The sequence below is a fragment of the Brienomyrus brachyistius genome, chromosome 2, assembly GCF_023856365.1.
Source record: "Brienomyrus brachyistius isolate T26 chromosome 2, BBRACH_0.4, whole genome shotgun sequence".
In the NCBI taxonomy this organism is placed as follows: Eukaryota; Metazoa; Chordata; class Actinopteri; order Osteoglossiformes; family Mormyridae; genus Brienomyrus; species Brienomyrus brachyistius.
Window position 1 is genome coordinate 46,299,726 of NC_064534.1, and position 19,693 is coordinate 46,319,418.

Genomic DNA, 19,693 nt, shown 5'->3' on the forward strand with positions numbered 1-19,693 from the left:
ACACACACAACTGGCCAAAATTGTGGAAACACTTTCAATATTTAGAGATTGCAGAACTTGTGTGTCAATTTGTGTAGTACTTTTTAGTAAGTGTACTAAGTGTAGTGCCAAAAATGGTAGGTGTTTCCACAATTTTGGCCACTGGTGTGTACGTGTGTTTTATATTATATATATGGAATGTGAAACTGGTTTGGCAGTGCTGCTGGAAGTGCTCCAGGGCAGAGCAGGAGTGAATAGATACTGCACCCTGCTCCGAGCGCAGGGCTGGCATGCAAGCGCTGTAGTGCTTGCTGAGGTCTCCCTGTTTCGCTGCCATGTGAGCAGCCCATGATTGATGAGGGGGTCAGGGCAGGGGGGGGGGGTTTGCGGACTCCATATCCTGGTTCCTGCTCTGTGTACATTGAGAGTCATATCTGCTCATACAGGCTCACCCCACATTTTTGTTTCTACTTGTCTGTGGTGGGGGGGAGGTTGGGGTTGGCACATTTATAGCCGCTGTGCGAGTTATAATGTGCGCCCCCTTTAGCAGTGCCCCAAGTGGTGTCACATGCCAAATGACCCTGAATGGGGTCACTTCGGCAAACAATGAGGCGGGTGTTGATACTCTACACTGCCCAGCCCCCTGCCAAAGGCAGGGCGCAGCCAGGGTGGGGGGGTGGGATAGACCGATCTGAGGAGGGAGGGCCTAGCAAAAGGACAGATGTGCCGCATTTGAAAGGGCTATGAGGTCCTGCTTCTTGGACGCTTGAAATAAGGGCGGTGGGATGGGGATTTAAAAATATTTCTGGGTAATATTTTCACTCCTTATATCTACGAATAATCTGTGATAGTTATGTCGGCCATCAAAGAACTTTAGAGCTCATGGTATGTTTCTGCCTGGTCTCATGACAGTTTGTGTAACTTTGCGTTACTAGAAACACCCATAATTAGACTGTAACGACCTACGCATGGAGGGAATTTCCTAATGCTGGCCAGTGGGATTTTCAGCTTTGTCTCTACTCGTCTGAGGTGCCCCAGGGTGCCATGTTTACTGGGGAATGTGCAAGGGGTCAAGGACCTCTTAAAGGACATGGGTGCCCTCGGCTTGCCTGTGCATAATATCATAATTGTGTTGTTAATAGCATATTTTGATTTGTTTTTATAGGTGGATGATTTGCTGAAACAGGTCATAGCTACTGTTCGAAGGATATGGGAGACGGACCCTTTTGGTCACAAGCCGTGGTCTTGCTGAACTACCTGTATTTAATGAATAATTGATTATTGTAGTTAATGATTTATTAACAAAATGAGGACTGCCTGTGATCCTCTGTGAGGGAGGTAGATAATGCTCTAAAAAGTAGCGGGTAGATCCGTACCTGCCAGTGTGCCCTTCCGAATGACACTCAAGCCCAATTCACTTTCATATTTCTATACTTACAAAGTGTAAGTCTGAGCTTTTGTAGATGGATGTGTAAACCACACTTTGTATCTTAAGCCATTATTTATGTTTGTAATTCCATTCTGCAGAGCTGCCCTGCCACAAGCTACACTTAAACATTCACACATGTGATCAGATCAGATTTCTCAAATTGCCCTTGTCGGCTTTAAAAATCCACCTCAGCAAGGCATGTAAAACAAAACAAATAAGGCCAAATTCTGCACTCCTGAACTTAAAGGAGAATATCTTCTCCCTCTTGGGACAGAACCTCAGGTAGAAATGTAGCATGCTCTTGGCAATTTCTCTTTTTAAATTGATTTTTTGTTCCTGCATGGTAATCAGTTGGCCTTGACTTCCTTTTTCTGGGTCAAGGTCCATCGATGGTCTGTAATAATTTGATAATGCATTAATATTACATACTATTGACGAGTGGTAGTCAGTGAGTGAGATTCGTTTGCTGCTGATTTTTTGGTCCCAGTTTGACTCCAAGTCCAGCTGGAGACCACGAGCATCTCAAGGTCTAAGATGGGAAGGAGGATGCTGGTACTGAGCCCTCAGGTACCACGGTAAACATTTCTGCATCACAGGCCTGTGAACACGCAAGATTGAAATACCAAGTACCAGCATGTCCAGGTGCTGTTTGATTCTCCTGATGTGCTTCTAATAAGAGTATAATGACAGAACATTTCAGTCCTGGGCTGGCCAAAGGCCTGTGCTTCCAACCTCGTCATGCTGTAATTTTCGCATGAGCTCTGAGTCTTTGATTGTCTTGATCCCAGACTAATTCAAGTTAAAATTCATAATCATTGCTGAAGGTTAAAATATTTTAGGTTGAAATTCATTTAGTGTTAATGTAACACAATTTTACATCCCATCCAAGGTGTCCTGCAGCCTCATGTCCTATACTGTCTGACAGACGGTGGGCTCCTCATGACCCTGAGCAGAATAAGATGGATGGATGCTTGCATGCTTGTGATAAAGGATGCTCTGTGCTATAAACACAGATGTGTAAAGAGTCAACAAAAAGACACCTTGACGTACATTATGGAATTCTGGGTAATTTTAGAAGTGAATTTGCATTGTGTTTTGTCCAAGTGACAGGAAATGAGGTTAAAGATCTTCTTCCTGAAAGACACGCATCTCATGCCAGTTTCACAGCCCATTGTCATCCTTGAGAAGGATTTATTTTTTTCTTTTGGTTTTGTTTACCGGTTGCCTATATCCCCGGATACTTTCCATAATACCCGCAACCTGTGACAGGCCTGTTGCAGCCGTGGCAAATCCTCGGCGTGGAGTGAAAGAGAGGATGAGTGCAGAAAGGAGCGAGAGAGAAGGTGTTAGTGGCCTGGTCCGTGGGGAGCGGACAATGCGGAGCCAGGTTCCCTTTGTGAGCTCAGCGCCAGCTGCCCCTTTTAAAGCAGATCAATGCAGACATAGAATACCTGCCTCCTCCCCAGAAACCAATCGCTGCTTCTTTTTTTCTTCTAGAACTTTCCTTTTTTCCTTACCTTTGACTGAATGGAGCCAACTGGCAGTTGTGTGGTGCTGACGGCGTGAGGCAGAGAAAAGCCCCCGCAGGTGGTGGGCATGGGGGGCCGCGGCTTTAGCATAGGGGCCTTTTCAGCGGGTACATCACCACCGCGCCCGCTCTCTCTCCCGATGTCCGCACCCCTATTTACACAGTGCCATGGCCCACTGCAAATACGCTTTCAGACCACAATGGGATCTTTTGCTTTTTTTTTTCAGGGGTGAGAGAGAAAACACCACAAAGGGCTTGTGAGGGAAACTCCTTTTTTCCAGCTGCTTTTTCTGCTCCTGTCACCTCCTTTTAAAAGCATGCAGGCCTTTAGGCTGAGCTGAGGAGTTAGCTTAGCGGAGAGCTACTGAGGAAGCACATTAGCGTCACGACAGGGCTCGCTAGCTGACGACTCCGTGTTTATGAAGGGAAGACACTCACTGTTCGGGCACATCAATATGCTGCTTGGGTTTGTAACTTACAAGTTTGAAAATGAAGAAGCAGCAGCACGTTACAGCGTATTTTCAAGTGGTGTTTAGTGTTTGCATAAAGTTGTGCCACTGGCCTTTAAATGTGTAGAAGTCTTACCTGGGCGATCATGGCGATACTGCAGGAAACCTCTGGGGGCCTGAGGCCGAAGCCTTCTGGTCACATCGTCTTTACTCTGCTTTTGATCACTTCTCAGGAATATTTGCTTTGTTCATTATGCATCTGCTAACTGGCAACAGCAGTCTTTATAGCTCCTATAAGCTATGGAGGCAGTGACCTTAATCCCACATATTTAATCATGAAATTCAAACTCATTTTGAAACCATTTATTCCATCGGATGACAACGTTGCCTCACCTTCAGGGTTGTGGGTTTGAACCTAACCTCTGTCTCTGTCAGGAATGCAGTTAGGCTCCTTGGCATCTGAGACACAGTAATATTGCTTAAAAACTAACATATATATATATACACACACAGACGTACTGGTGCTCCTCGACTTACAATAGGGTTACATTTCAATGAATCCATTGTATATGGAACTCAAACATAAATAAAAGTAATTAAATATTGTCACTGAGTAAGTCAATAAATAATTATTTCAACTAAATAAATACTAGTAATTGAAAAGTAAATAAATGAAAACAAGCTTATTTGGTTAGCCACAGAAAAAACACTGTACAACACCTTGTTAAACACTGTATGAGATATTGATGTTTGTGATCGCTACAGAGTCTGGAAGCATGGCTGCTACCACCATACAGCGTTAGTAAGAATGTTCATGGACCATATCACTACCCGGGGGACAGATCTCAGTTTAAAGTTGCTAACGGAATGGGCATCGCTCTCACACTACCTTAAAAGCAGGGAGCCTATGTGTATTTAATCAGTAAGTGGGGGGTGGGGGGGGGGGGCTTGCTGGTTTGATTTACCCCGCCTCCATTGTCATAGGGTTAAGGTGATGCTCGACCCATGTCTCCTAGGTTTGCCATGACCTGCTCCGTATGAGCCGATACGGAAGGGGGATGGATTATTACTGCAGCCACTGCGCAACTGGAAAAGCATGAATGAGCTGAACATTATTGGTCTAGGAGGGGCATCTGATTTTATTCTTCTGCAGCACTTAATTGCTTAATTGAAATAAATCTTTAGAAAGCAAACCAGCTGTGTAGCGTCTCAACAGGAATCAGTAGCTAACTCATGGTCTCTAGAACAGCACTGGGTAAATTTTGGGTCCCCCCAGCTGGGGATTTTGGCCGATTATTGCTCTTGATGAGCCCTTAATTAATTAGCTTTGTTTAACAGGTAGTTAAATTAATTTAGACAATTTTAGTTAAACAAGACATATTCTTTGAGAGCTTGATGCCGGTCACCTACCTTTTTATGGCATACTTGTGTTCCTTGGGGAATTCGTAATTGTTGAGCATGGGAAGGAACTGCCACACCGCCGTGAGCATTTTCCTGTTAGCTCTCTTACTGCACACTGCTGCAGTGGCTTAGCCAGGGACGGATTATGGGTTGTGTGGGCCCCTGGGCAAAACGTTTGCGAGGACCCCCCCCCCCCCCCACCACCACCACCACCACCACCACCACCAGCACCACCACCACAACCACCACAATTCAAGGGCCCTTGGCAGCCAAACGCCCTCCCTATAGGGTCAGGGGCCCTTGTAGGCAGAGGATCAAAGAATGTAGGCCCTCTAAAATTGAAAAACGAAAATACGTTGCAAACTGTTTTGGGCTAGGGGCCCCACGGGCCCCCTGCACCCCAATGGCCCCTGGGCAGCGGCCCCGCTGGCCTGGTCCGTAATCCGTCCCTGGGCTTAGCCGCAGCCTCACACCTCCAGACTTGGCTGATTTTCCTGTTAGCTCTCTTACTGCACACTGCTGCAGTGGCTCAGCCGCAGCCTCACACCTCCAGACATGGCTGATTCACTCTCATTCCTGGCTCTGCAAGCGTGGCTGGGCATTTTATATGTTCTTCCAGTTGTTATGGGTCTTCCAGTGGCTGTCCTGGTTTCCATCAGTAGTCCAGAAGAAGGTGTGTTGAGGCCAAGCAGCATCTCTAAATTTCCCAGAATGAAGGAGACTGTCATCCCATCTAGTGAGCCCTGTTCTGCTTGTGATAGGCTACAGGCTCATTGTGATCCTGTACTGGATAAACAGTGATAGATGGATGGGATGGATGGATGGTGAAATCCATTAATAGTCATATAAATTTGCAATTTGTTTTAACTATGTTGTTTATAACTAAAATGATCATTTTAAATAACCATATTTTAATACTAGGCCCTTCCAGAGAAATCTGTTTTTTATTTTATTGACATCTCTAACAATATTTGTATTTACATAATAAAAAATAGCTTCAACTAAAAAACAAAAATGATCAAATTAATTCAGTATCTTAATTTTAAATAATTAAAAGCTCAACAGGTAAAAAAAGCAGCATTCTGTTTGGCTAGCAAGGCCCATGGGGCCTGCAGTCCCCCCCCGGGCCGTTCTGTTGGCCAGTTTTGTCCACCCTTGGTCAAATGTTTGGGCAGACTGATGAAGTTTAAAACATTTCTATCTGACCTGACACACCACTAGTTACAAGCAATTTATCATGTGCTGTTTTTAAACAATGACACATTCCTTGTGGATTATTTGTCCGTCACATGACATGCTTTTTAAAACCTCACTGCATTTACTCAGTTATAAACATTGCAGGGAATTCTGGGGAACCATATTTTATTCTAAATTAACTACCAGCTTTCATTACGTTATAAAACCTCTAACTCTGGGGACCAGAGCAACACAAAGTTTCCTCTGGAATTCATAGCTGCATGACAGTAGATATCATGGCCTGGGTTCTCTAGGATAGACTTGCCACAACCTGGTTTTCAATAAATACTTATGGATGCTCACAGTAGGGAATGAAGCGAGGAGAAGCATAAGGAGCCGTGTTGTGGTTATTCTCCATTTCTGCTTGTGCATTTACATGCCAGGCATTAGCATGTAAAGTCAGCTGCTGACAGCTAATGGCTTTAGTGTATCTCCTTAAGAGAGGAATACCTTTATTAAGAAAGAATTTAAGTTATAGAAAATGAAATCATGTATGATTACATTCGTGTAATGGTTGTGTATAAGGGATATGACCGCTTTGCTTGGTTACATTGATAGGTTTTAGCTGGTGATTTTCTGGCTTAGCAATGGAAGTCTGGTGTATCGGAAGGAGAAGTGAGATTGACTCGCCGACCAGCATCTCGAGGAACAGTGTGATGTTTACAGACCTGCCGTAGTCTGAAGGCTGCGCTACGCAAAATGAGCCCTGCTGTTGTGTTTCATTATGTTTTACAGAGTCATTTGACTCATTTCTGCAATTTTCACTACTAGCCTTCAAACTTAGAGTAGCTGCAGGCTGTGTGAGACAGAGCCAGTCCTGTGTTCTGCTGTCACCCTCCTGTAAGCTTCCTGATCTTTCCTGGGACGATTTCTTTCGACCAGCTTTAGGTAAACAATGGCTGCGATCAAACCTCCATCAGGGAACCTGCTGGCAGCATTTTCTAACTTATGTGCATATCTCCCCCCCCCACCCCCTTTTTTCTGGGGGCTCGCTGATACAGGCAGCAGAATGCTGCACAGTATGAATAATTGAAGGGCGAGAGGTGCTGTGTAAACTGACCCCAAACATGGGGGGGACATGGCCCTGCCCCCAACACTTCACACCATTTGCCCCTGTGTGGCATCATGTGACTCATTCCAGCCAGTGATGCTGGATGATTGGCTGCTGCAGTCGTTCTTGAGACTCATGGTAATCAGCAGCACAGAGTGTCTCAATTTCCAAAGTGATTCATCCACACGGTCTCGCGAATAATGTTTGGTTTGGCTTGGCTTACAATGGTTCGTTTAAAAACCTCACAAATCATCTTTGACGCTTAGAAGTAATTCATTATGTGATAATTCATTATTTTACTAAACTGTTTTTGTGACATAACAATTTCTTAAGAACACAGCGCTTGTCAGTAACTGCACTATGAAAATGTCTGTAAGGAAATCACTTAGGAAGTGGATGTGTCCGCTTAAAATTCTTGTTTTCTCGGTTAATTAACTATTAAGAGTTAATTCAATATTAAGAGTTTGTCTTGTATTCTGACACACATTTTAATCACTGAATTTAGGTGTTTCATTCAGACCCATTACTACAGGTGTATAAAATTAAGCACCTAACCATGCAGTCAGGTTTACAAACATTTGTGAAAGAAATCATTCTGAAGACCTTGGTGAATTCAAGCATGGTACTGTCATAAGATGCCGCCTTTGCAATAAGTAAGTCAGTAAAATTTATTAATAAAGTGCCTTTCCCAGACAGCAGTCACATTTAGTGTATGTTGCAGCGCTCTGAACAATATAAATGTGCTAAAATGTACCAAAAACAAAAAAAAAAAAAGACCAAAACAAAATCAAGATCAGAAGATTGAGATTAAACTAAGAAAAGCTGTACTACTCACATACAAAACACAAAGACAAGAATATAGCAGGCAAGATAAAAAATATGCATATACACATACATATCTGTACATACATACATACAAAGTACACAAAAATCCAAACAACACAAGTTAAACATAAAAAAATAAATACCACATAAGGTAGCAGAGTGGGGTGTCTGAGTACAGAGGTACATAATTCCATAGTTCCAAATCTGGCATTAACCCCAGAACAAGAACTGCATGCAAACCTCACATCACCAAGAGCAATGACAAGCGTCGGATTGAGTGGTGTGAAGCAGGCCGCCACTGGAGCAGAAGAAACGTATTCCATGGAGTGACAAATCACGCTACTCTGTCGGCAGTCTGATGGACGAGTCTGGGTTTGGCAGAGGCCCGGAGAATGTTACCTTCCTGACTGCATTGTCCCAACTGTAGAGTTTGGTGGAGGAGGGATAATGATATGGGGTTGTTTTTCAGGGGTTTGGCTAGGCCCCTTAGTTCCAGTGAAGGGAACTTTTAATGCTTCAGCATAGCAAGATATTTTGGACAATCTGTGCTTCCAACTTTGTGGGAACAGTTTGGGGAAGTCCCTTTTCTGTTCCAGCATGACTGCGGCCCTGTGCACTAGGCAAGGTCCATAAAGACATGATTGGTTGGGTTTGGTGTGAAAGAACTTGACTGGACTGCACAGAGCCCTGACCTCAACCCCAGCAAACACCATTGTGATGAACTAGAATGGAGATCGTGAGTCAGATCTTCTCATCCAACATCAGTGACTGACCTCACAAATGCTCTTCTGGATGATTGGGCAAAAATTTTCACAGACACACTCCAAAATCTTGTGGAAAGCCCTCTCAGAAGGGTGGCAGCTGTTATTGCAAAGGGGGACCAACTACATATTGATGCTATCCATGGTGTCTATAGAAACCAGTGATATGCTGAAAGTAGTTTGGCAACTAGAGGGATTCTCTGAGAACCATGAACCGAATAGTATCTCCATGCCTTACCCTATGCATTAATCTACACCGTTTTCCAATAAACAATTAAGTCTGTAACTTTCCCCAGTTTACATAGCTTGGAAGCATAGTTTCATCTTAGATGTGGGTGCCTAGTGACAGCCTGCTGCTCCTCTCTGTGGTATATAATGACTAATCTGGCTAGAAAAAGCCATGCTGTTTTCTCCTCAGCATGACTCAAGCCATTGCCAGAGCAGGGAGAGGGAAAGAGACATTGATAAATATGGCTGCAGTGTCAGCGCAGGATGTAAACACAGCTGTAATTATTGAGTGTTATTGAGCCCCGGGTTTTCAGCCCAGAGAGCGGTTGTGCAGCCCTGTCATGATGCCTGCGTTATAAATCGCACCACTTCCTTTGAAGAATTGCCGAAATATAGAGCGCAAGGCATCTCAGTGGCTGGCCTGGCCCACTCAGGATACCGGCTGCAGTTGGTCGTGGACATTCGTGACATCTGGGTCCAGGAATAATAATAATAATAATAATTGATACTTTATCGATCCCCATGGGGAAACTCTATTTACGGCTCCCTGAACTTGCTCTTTGTAGAGTAAGTTGTCCATGAAGGGCAACCACCCATAGCAGCACCCAGGGAGCTGGGGGTTAAGGGCCTTGGTCAAGAACCCACAGACATACTGAGGCTGGGTTTGAACCTGTGACCTTCTGATTACAAGCACACAGGCTTAGCCTACTGTCCTGGGACACAAACCCAGAGGGTCTAAGTGCCATCCTATCACATTGTCCCCCCAATTTGATACAAACATATTATTTTCACATTGTGGACACAATTTCTTCAGTCCCCGCAAAGGGAAACTCAATTTTATAAAAATCTGTGACTGCAATCAAAAAACTAAAAACGCGGTAAATCTTGTATTTTGTTTGGTTACTTATGGTTATGGTTAGGAGGGGCGGCATGGTGGTGCAGTGGTTAGCACTCTTGCCTCACACCTCTGGGACCCGGGTTCGAGTCTCCACCTGGGTCACATGTGTATGGAGTTTGCATGTTCTCCCCATGTCGTCGTGGGGTTTCCTCCGGGTACTCTGGTTTCCCCCCACAGTCCAAAAACATGCTGAGGCTAATTGGAGTTGCTAAAGGCTCTGGAACCCCCGCGACCCAGTAGGATAAGCGGTTTGGAAAATGGATGGATGGATGGATGGGTTACGGTTAGAGCTGAGTAGGGTTTAAGATTGTCATGTTGGGATTAGGGTTATGTCTATAGAAATAAGTGGGTGGTCCCCAAAAATATATGAATACAAATGTGTGTGTGTGTGTGTGTGTGTGTGTGTGTGTGTGTGTGTGTGTGTATGTGTGTGTGAGAGAGAGAGAGAAATAAAGATAAAGCTACTCTGTGTGTATGTAAGAGAGGTACTGTGTAGGATTGTGTGTGTGTGAGTGAGAAAGGGTCTTTGCTACTGTGGAGCTGCAAAAGCTTCTCGAAGGGGAAAAGTAAAGAAGTGATATCTGGTATGATGAAGATTTATTTGACGTTTAGAAGTTGCACAATGAAGATCTCCAGTAAGCTACAAAACCAAGAGGAGATACCTGGATTTTCTGACTTGATCATGAATTACTGACAGGCTGTCAAGCTTTTTGATCCTTTGCTAAGTTAATTAGCCTGATAAATGACGATGGATTGATCCACCTTGTGGAGTCATGGTGCAGAAACGCCTCCCTTGTCATTAACTCGTTCCTGATTCCACTCGATTATGGCTCCACACAGCAGCATCAATAATACACTAAATGACATGTGATTCTGCACCCAGCTCTGATACTGTATACCTAATCTAATACTCCTCTAACCCTGAAAATTGTTACAGAAGGGATTTTCCTCACCAAGATTGAACATGATGCTGACAAAGTGAACATTCTGGCTCAAATTCTGTTGTTATACAGAAGCTTGTATATTGCAAGACAACATGTGAAATCTTTTTTTAAATGGGAAAAACGCAAAGGTAATGAATTCTAAAACACTAGAGAAGCAAGGCCACTTTCCGCATTGCACCAACTTGGTTTCTGCCTGAATCTCTTCGCAGCTAAGGCTGAACCCAGCTCCTGGATTCACATTTAACTAAGCTCTGGGTGTCATGACGACTGTTTTAGCCTCTAGGTTTCTGCCATTAGAGCTGGATTCTCTGATGGCCGGCCTCTATGGGACATTCAGCCATACTGCACAGATAAATAAATAACACTGCAGTACTGCAGTGAACACAAATAACACGCATGCAGCTTACATAAAATGCAGGTGTAAGGGATGTTGCAGTCATCCACATTTAGCTGCTGATCATGCAGGCAGCTCAGTGGAAGAAGCAGTTCTGGAAAGGTGTGATGCTGTGAGAGCTCCCAGCAGACTGCAGGGTTGAGGAGAGTCGGTGGGTTGCTGGGTTTGGACACTGCATTCATACAGAGAGTGGAGAGCTCTGGAATGTGGGATATACATGACCTGTGAGCCAGCAGCTGGGGACGCTGCTGACACTCTCTGACCAGCCCCCACACAAGTCCTCGGTGAGGGGAGCTTTGGCCAAATTCTGTGTGACAGGTTAGAGTGGATCACAGGAATCCCATCCCACCCTTGGAGTCAGATTCCAATGGCGACAGGTTAGAGGACATGCAGGGAATCCCATAACCAGGTTATCGCGGATCCCAGGAAACTCTTCCCACCCTCAGAGCTGGACTCCAGCACCAACAGGTTAGAGCAGGTCCCCAGAATACCATACGCAGTTTAGACAGGATCCCATGAATACCACCCCCAGGGTAGAGTGGATCTCGCTAATCCCATCCACCCTCAGAGACAGGCTCCAGCACTGGCAGGTTAGAGTAGATCCCAGGAATCCCATTCCACCCTCAGAGCCAGTTTCCAGCACTGGCAGGTTAGGGTAGATCCCAGGAATCCCATTCAACACTCAGAGCCAGATTACAGCACTAGCAGGTTAGAGTAGATCCCAGGAATCCCATTCCACCCTTAGAGCCAGATTTCAGCACTGGCAGCTTAGAGTAGATCCCAGGAATCCCATTCCACCCTCAGACCCAGATTCCAGCACTGGCAGGTTAGAGCAGATCCCAGGAATCCCTGGGCTGACAGTCATGAGCGCTTTGTGCTGACCTCAGGTTTAATGGAGGCCAGTAAGAGTTTCATGAATTTCCATCTGCTGACTCCTTGCGCCACACCAAAGCTGTTTTCTTCTGTTTATAAGCCAACAGCTACTTGGGATTAGATGAAAGATTTCATTTGACTCACTGGATCTTCCATTTTGTATTCTTAGCCACTGAAATTGTATGGCTAACATACATTATCAGTATGAGCAATATTCTATAAGCTGGCTAGATTTTGTCTTTTTCTCATGTGTTATTAGTTACCAGGAGAGCGCAGAGTTCAGAGCAGCTTCTCATATCACTGTGGCATTTTTACAATATGGCCAGGCGAATAACAGGCCAGTACTGGTATCTGGAATACATGCAGGCAACCTGCATTCTTAACAAAACAAGTAATACATTTAATAATGTGTTAATTTTGACCACTTATAGTATTTTACACTAAGAATAATAGGATTGAAGAATAATAATGGGATTGAATGACAGCAGACAGGCAACCTAGCATTTTCTGTTTGGAATATGTTTTTTGGACAATTTCATTCTCAAGTAAACCAAATCATCTAATGCAGGGCTGTCAAACTCCAGTGCTGGGGGGCCGGAGCCCTGTACATCTTTGGGTTTCCCCTCATTTAACACACCTGATTCAACTCCTTGTACTAATTACCACACAGCTCTTGAGCTGAATTATTTGTGGTGGAATAGGGAAAGAACTAAACTACACAGGGCTCCAGCCCCCCAGGACTGGAGTTTGAGACCCCTGATATAACATTACCAGGGAACTGCGGACATAATTGCAGTAATGTAATTATAATGAATGCCTACAAATGAGACAGACCTGTGGGACCAGCAGCCTGTGGGAGCGGCAAGCAGCACGTTATGCATCGTTAGACATTAAGCGGCACAATAAGGGTGATCAGAGTGTCAGGAGATGGGCTGGGAGGGGCTCACTGTGGGCACGTATGTGGTCACTACTCGCACGCCCGTCTCAGTCCGGCAAAGTGGGTGAGCTGGGTTGGGCGAGGCAGGTCTAGACCTGCTTTGAGGGGTCTCGGCACGCCCTCCAGCCCCCAGCCTGGCGCTACCCATCCCACCTTGAGCCGTCAAAACTGAAACAGGTCAGCAGTCCTGCTTAATCAGCCTTAGCATAAGCTGCTCTTGCTGATGCCCAGAGAAGGTCCTCTGTGCCCCCCCCCACCCCACTAACTGGGGGGAGTGGCCAAGGTGGCTTCCTGAAGACAACATTTTTGCCCAATATATGTAGAAGCCAGTGGGTCTCAATCCTGTTCCCCCGACACCCCCCCCCCCATTCCAGAATGTTTTCATTCCACCCCTACCTTAATCAGGATTATATGGTCCTTAATAGGCTAATAATGAATGTGACAGGTTGAAAGCAGTGAAAACAATCTGGCAGGGGGGGCCCCAAGAACAGGATTGAGAAGCACTGGTATAAGCCCTGACGCAGGACGGAAATCCCTGTCACTGTTTATAACGTCCTCTGCACCGACACACGCCTGTTACACGCCTTACCACATAGTTATGCCATGGCTATTTCAATGCCACACAAACATTTTTGACGCCATTGAAATCGATTTATTTCTAAACACATCACTTCTAAGCATTAGTACTTGGAATCATATAGCTGGGGAGTGTGAGTAAAATCAAAAATATGAAAGGAGAAGCGCAATACTGAGCATTGCAATACACTTACCGACACACAAGGTCTGCCCTGAGAAATTTTCATGACAAGCAGCTGTCGATTACCCAGAGTGCAAAGGTGCCTTTTCGCTCAGCCCTTCCTGTAGGATGTATGCTTCAGTTTAATTACACTCCTGTACCCAGGCCCTTTGCATTCTGACTTAATGAAATGCAGAGGAGCTCTAAGCTCGGGGTGTATGATATTCATTAGAGTTGCCATGGAGATTGTTTGGCAGTTTTAAATCATACTCTACTCCACTGTTATACTTAGAGGCTGTGAGGGTGTGTACATTAAGATAAATTGCAAATCAAAGCAGGCAATTATATTAATATTTAGTGACTGTGTGAATGACAAAAAATATGGCGGGGATGGGAAAAATGAAAAGAGAGAAAAAAAGAGAGGTAATGGGGGCAGGGAAGTGGACTTCTTACTCTGAGCTGTGATGCTCTGTAGTATTTGTTTCCAGCTGGAAACTAGCTGGCACCACATCAAACACGGTTACATCTCAATGCCACGCTGATCCAATAGGAGAATGGCTGGCATCTTCTCTTTGAATCCTGCTTGAATTCACGCTCCCTGTGCTCCCCACCCTAGGAGGGCCGAGAAAGGGCTGAATCGCTCACATCTCTGGTGAGTGTTTTGAATACCTCTGGACCCATGATCTGAAAATGGGCACAGTCCAAGGGCAGCGTGTCTTCTGTGTGGCTCCCCTGCCCTCTCCAGCCCCCACCTTTCTCTGGCCTATAAGCTAAGCAGGCCAGTCTAATCCAGCCAGCAAACAGTGCTGCTGCTTCTCCATAATCAGAAGCACCACAACACAAGGGCCTACCAATCACAACTGCTCTGCTCTGATCGACAGCCTGTAGTTACAGCAGAGTAAAGTGGAGCTGGGGATTGTGCAGGAAGGGGGGGGTCAGAGTAATTTTCAGCATCGGAAAACACGGGTGGGGCTGGGTGGGGGCAGGGGGACGGACGAGCCACTGTTTCCCGTGCATTAAATCACGTGAAAATATGCATGTCTCTGTGAAGCTACGTGCATTAATTATAAATGCAGACTTGTGAAAAGGTATGTGAAGTCAGGGAAACGTTACGAGCACGGATACACAAAGACGGAGTGCAAAATCCAGTGCCCTGCTTGAAGGATTTCAAAGCTAAGAGTGGATCAGAAAGCTCACGCTTCCCACACCCTGTAGTGCCAATATGACTTATGGTCTGTCCTGAATCAAAACACAACAATATGTGAATAAAACTCTCACCCAAAGACATCTGTGGGACTTAAAAAGTTTTTAGCAGGAAAACAATTTTAAGATGGTGCAAATGACACATAATACAAATGTGATGATGTTTCTAGAATCCAGCATATGCAAATATTGTAAAAAAATTCCGTTCTTTGTTTTTATCTGGACATGAACTAGTGTATCTACCAATTTCTGACAGGCTCGGATGTTGGAGTCAGTAGTTCAGTTAAAACTATTTTTAGTTCTAAACTGTTGGGAAAAATACTATAATCTCTCTAATTAAAAAAATTCCAGGGAGGCTGAAAGTTAAGCTGTGTCTTTTCACGGCTTGTATGTGTTTTTAAGCGATTCAGAACTAGTATTGGAACTTGTAGTGGTGTTTTCATCCATCCATCCATCCATCCATCCATCCATCCATGACCACTTATCCAGTCCTGGGTTGAAGTGACTTTTGAGTGTTTTGTTTAATTAATTAATCTGAATTATCACCTACAACATGCAAAAATATTCAAACAAAGGTGTTCATAAACTTGATAGTTTTGCATCATCATATTGATGTTTTAATATTTTCACTATTTTCTGATCTTTGTAACGACATTTATGAGAGTTGTCTAGTTTACTCAGATAACTACACCTATTCTTTTCAGATTTACACTGAACATAAATAATAGATGTACAGAAATGAGTAAGAGATCGAATAATCCGGAGGAATCAATCTGATACTTTTATATTTTTAGATAATATTGTCAGTTTTCCTTTGTTATCCATTTCTAGCAGATAGCTGCTGAGGATATAGCGCTGTCCTCCATCAGCCAACCACTGGGAATGTAATCTTTTCGTTATTACTTTCGTCAATTACCTGCTAGCAATACTGTGTTTATGGCTAACTCTGTGCTGACAGTAGGGACTGGCCTGCCCAGTTGCAATTCATGTTGTGCTGCAGGGCGTCTCACACAAAGAGAAAGAGGGCAGGGCATTTTAGAGGTGCCCCCCACCAACCCCCACCTCACAGATGGCCCCTTGTTCAAACATTTTGTTCACACTGGCTGTCGACCCTGTGCCTTCCAGCTGGACCCTGAGAAGGAGAGTCTGCTGATTACTTAATTCATTTTCTTTATTATTTAACACGGGCTGCTTTAAATGTGTCATTTTCAGGATCATGCGAGCCACTGCTCTACGACCAATCCTGTGTCAGTGGGTGTGGCCTTGGTGTCACTGCATAACAGACAGCTGTGAGCCCCATTCAGCCGTAAGCATGCAAGCACAAACAAATCAACATTTCTACCTCTCCAGCTAGGACCGGTTCCAGGCATAGGCAAACCCAATTGGCACAAGGGACATCATAGAAAAAGTATATATATTACATATTCATTTATACAATTTATAAATAAGAATAATTACAAAAAACATATTTATCAAATAAAAATTTTTACCTGTAGGCAGAAACACGGCCAGCTGTATTTATAGGCTGCATTGTGCAGGAAGTGAAATGATCATCACTTTTTTTGCCGGGGTGAGGGGCTCCCAAGTGATGCTTTGCCTTGGGCCCATGAAAGGTCGATCCAGCCCTGCCTCCAGCAATCATTTTCTTCTGCAGAGTTGCTAAATGACCTGCTATTGAGATCATGTTGTTTTTAATCACTCTGTGGAAAGTCTTTGCAGAAGACGAAAGTCATATGTGCTACCCATCAAACGCGAACATGTCCACCACACGACGAATGGATTCTTGAAAGCGGCCGTCCTGCCAATCAGCCCTTAAGGAGAATAGGGAGCCTTTTTCGTGTCGCGATTTTGTGTTCAAATTGCGTGAAACTGTCATTTCACATAAGGTAATTTCATCTGAATATATTAAAAAACAAACTGTCACAACACTTGGTTTGGGACTGACACTGAACCAGAAACTGCCCAAACGCAGCATCCCCAGCCCCTCACTAATCACACACTGGAGGTGCTGCCAGTCTGCCTTGCACACCTCCCCTCTAACCGGGTATTTTTATTTGCGAGGCCCGTTAGCGCCTCAGCGCACCACACTGTTTGGTTCTGGAAGCCTAACCAGTGGTGATAAATTACCCCCTCTATGAAATTTTCATCAGGAGCTGTCAGCTGTGTTTGATTAACATTAATTGCCCCCCCCTCCATTTTTCCCAACTGTATGCAGATGAGTTGGTAGCCGGGTAGCGAGTGGCTGTAGTAAGCGGGGGCCCATTCATCTCTGTCAGTCCGCATTAGGAGCATGTCACCCTCCCCCCTGCACCCAGCACCCGCGGTGCTTGACACCCTGCCATGCGGGGCTGATTTTACATCGCCGCACAACCAGCCCGGCCTGTGCTCAGTGTTCGATCTGTACCTTTGCCTGCCTGAAGCCCCCCCCCCCCCAGGGAGCCCCAGAGCACAGCCCAGTAACCCCTTTCAAATAGTGTCCTGTACTCTGGCTGGAAAACTGGGGGGGTGGGGGGGGGTTGGGGTCTGTGAGGGTCACAGAAACTCAACATGATCCCCAGACACTCAGCATGAGCCCCAAATATTCAGCATGATCCACGAATACTCAACATGGGTCACATACACTCAGTGACTCAGTGTGTGTAACATTTACTCAGCATCGCCCAAAGATACTCAGCATGATCCATAGATACTCAACACTATCCACAGATACTCATCTTGTGCCACAGATACTCAGTGACTCAGTGTGTGTCACATTTACTCAGCACCGTCCAAAGATACTCAGCATGATCCTTGGTTATTCAGCATGGGCCACAGATACTCATCTTGTGCCACAGATACTCAGTGACTCGGTGTGTGTCGTACATACTCAGCATGATCCAAAGATACTCAGCATGATCCATAGTTATTCAGCATGGGCCACAGATACTCATTTTGTGCCACAGATACTCAGTGACTCGGTGTGTGTCGTATATACTCAGCATGATCCAAAGATACTCAGCACTATCCACAGATACTCATCTTGTGCCACAGATACTCAGTTTGTGCCACAAATATTCAGTGTGCCAGAAGTACTCAGTGTGCTTCCAAGATACTCAGGGTGGGTCACAAATACTCAGCCTGTTTCATAATTACTCAGCTTGTGTCACAGATGCTCAGCTTGTACCACAGATACTCAGTGTGTTCCACAGATACTCAGCGTGAGCCACAGATATTCACAGATACTGAGCACACTCCACAGGTACTCACCGTATTTCATAGATCTTCAGTGTGTTCCCAAGATACTCAACATTGTTCCACAGATGTTCAGCTTGTGCCACAGATACTCAACATATTTCACAGATACTTAGCGTGTGCCAAATATACTCTATGTGTTTCATAGATACTCAGCTTGTGCTACAAATACATCACGTGATCCACAGATTCTCAGTGTATGCCATAAATACTCAGTGTACAACACAGAAACTCAAAGTGTTTCACAGGTACTCTGTATGTGCAACAAATATTCAGCTTGTGCCACAGTTACCCATTCTGTGCCACAGATACACCATGTGTTTCAAAAATACTCAGCATTTCACAAATTCTCAGCTTCTGTCACAGATACTCAGCATGATCTATAGATACTCATTGTGTGCCACAGATACTCAGCTTGTGCCACAGATACTCAGCTTGTGCCACAGATATTCAGCTTGTGCCATAGATACTTATCTTGTGCCACAGAGTCTCAGCGTATACCACAGATACTCAGTGTGTCCGAGAGAAAAATGCAAATACTGAGACCAAGACTGAATCAGTGCATACAAACAGGAGGAAGGGCGGCCAGAACGAGAAGAATTGCATGCACATCCCGTGGTGTTGAGATCACAGAGTGATTCACTTGCTTTGCTGAACCTGTCTGATGTCATGCACACATGTTGCCTTGGAGCTCAACCCTGCAGCTGTGCTTTCTGGTAAAATCAGAAAGCAGTCCAGATAATCTGGTTATTATATCACTGTTCACAAGTGACACATCGAGGTGACACTCATTAATGGCCATATTGTTTTTTTAACAGATTTATGGTGCAGCAAAGTAAGGCACAATGCCTGCAATGATGGATGACATACAGAAATGCTGAAACCTTCTGCATTTCTGAAGGTAACATCAGATCTGGCGACCAAATTGTGAAGGTCACTGGGCAGCAGGGGACAATGCCAAGGGAATGACCAAACCTTACCTGTGTGTGGGCAGATGTGCCCCCCCCCAAGACTTGGGCGACAATATCGATTGAGATAGAGTGGCCTGTTAAAGCTTCCCTGTAACCGGTGAACTGGGGCTAACATCAGGGGTTGATTCCACTGAGCCCCTTGCTCTTCAGGGCAATTAGCACAATGCACAGCATCACTGGGGGGGGGGGATCTAATGCATCGGCTCTCTTCCTCCTTTTCTGCTGAGTCGACACCATGTGCACTCCTCTTCACGAGCCTGACATACACAGACAGGCATGCGCTTCCCTGTGCTATACCCCCTCACCCACGCACTCTCATTTAGGAAGGCGCTAAACTCAACACTGAACTATCACTGCCTACTACAGTTTAATATGTGAACTGCTTTTAGGACTGAGAATGGCCAGATTATGTCATCGTTTATCTTCTAAATACCAGCTTGTCTTTTCAGTAATGATATGATGTGATCTTAACACTAAAAACACCACAAGGTCTGCTAAAACACACACGATCTGTAAGCAACCCCTCAGACGAGGGAGTATTTGACACATTATTTTCTGCGATCCACAGTGAGCGGAAGCAGAGCGATCCTATGCCTACACTTCAGATGCACACTCACTG